Source organism: Setaria italica, chromosome I (assembly GCF_000263155.2).
Source record: "Setaria italica strain Yugu1 chromosome I, Setaria_italica_v2.0, whole genome shotgun sequence".
NCBI lineage: Eukaryota > Viridiplantae > Streptophyta > Magnoliopsida > Poales > Poaceae > Setaria > Setaria italica.
In genome coordinates, this window is record NC_028450.1 from 13,173,805 (window position 1) to 13,175,065 (window position 1,261).

Sequence of the window (1,261 nt, forward strand, 5' to 3'; positions counted from 1 at the left end):
CGCCGCCGCTGCGGCTCGCCGCGCGGGCGAGCGCGCGGGCGAGCACGCGGGCGGGGACGCCGCCGCCGCCGCCGCTGCTCGCCGCGCGGGCGAGCGCGCGGGCGAGCGCGCGGGCGTGCAGGCCGGCGGGGACGCCGCCGCCGCCGCTGCCGCTGCGGCTCGCCGCGCGGGCGAGCGCGCGGGCGAGCGCGCGGGCGAGCGCGCGGGCGCGCAGGCCGGCGGGGACGCCGCTGCCGCCGCCGCCGCCGCCGCCGCCGCCGCCGCCGCCCTCTACCCGACGCCTCCTGCCCCTGGTTTTCAACCGGGGGTGGGGGGGACTGCTGCCCCTGTTTTTACAGGGGTGGCAGCTGCTCCTGTGGGGGGAGGGGCTGCTCGCCTACCTTTCCCCGCCCCGCCTCCTCTACCACCTCCGGATGGGAACCTCGCGACAGCCCTCGTCGCTGCCCGGGCTGCCGCTGCCGAGGGACAGGCGCGCCTGCGCGCGGCAGCCCTGGCCTGGGAGCGGGAGCGGGATGCGGCCGACATCTTGGCCCGTCAGATCGCCGAGGCGGAGCAGCTCCTCACGATGTCCCACGACAGCACGGCCACCTCCTCCGGCTCCGGTGCTCCCCGTCCGCCTGTGGTGGCCTGGACCGATCCGGCCGATCCACTTGTCGCACAGCTCCACTACCAGGCCGGGGGTGTCCAGAACATCAAGAGCTTGGTCCCCGTCGTCCTCGACCCTGAGTCGCCCTCCTACGCCCGCTGGCGGGACATGGTCCTGCTCATTCTCCGCCGTTACGCCCTCGACGACCACGTCCTCACCGACACCTTCCCTGCGGCCCGGACAGCTGCGTGGGTTCGCCTCGACAGCATCGTCCTGTCGTGGATCCTGGGGACCATCTCCCTCGACCTCCACGATCTCGTCCGCGGCACCCCCGACACCACCGCCCGCCGGGCCTGGCTGGCGCTCGAGGGTCAGTTCCTGGGCAACGCCGAAGCCCGGGCCCTTCGTCTCGATGCGAGCTTCCGCACCTTCGTCCAGGGCGACCTCTCCGTTGGTGAGTTCTGCCGGAAGATGAAGACCATGGCGGACTCCCTCGGGGACCTTGGCTGGGCCGTGGAGGACCGGATCTTGGTTCTCAACGTTCTTCGCGGCCTCAGCGACCGCTACGCCCACCTCCGCACCTGGATCACCCGGCAGCGACCTTTCCCCACCTTCCTCCAGGTCCGGGATGATCTTGTCATGGAGGAGCTTACTCAGGGCATCCAGCCCGGGTCC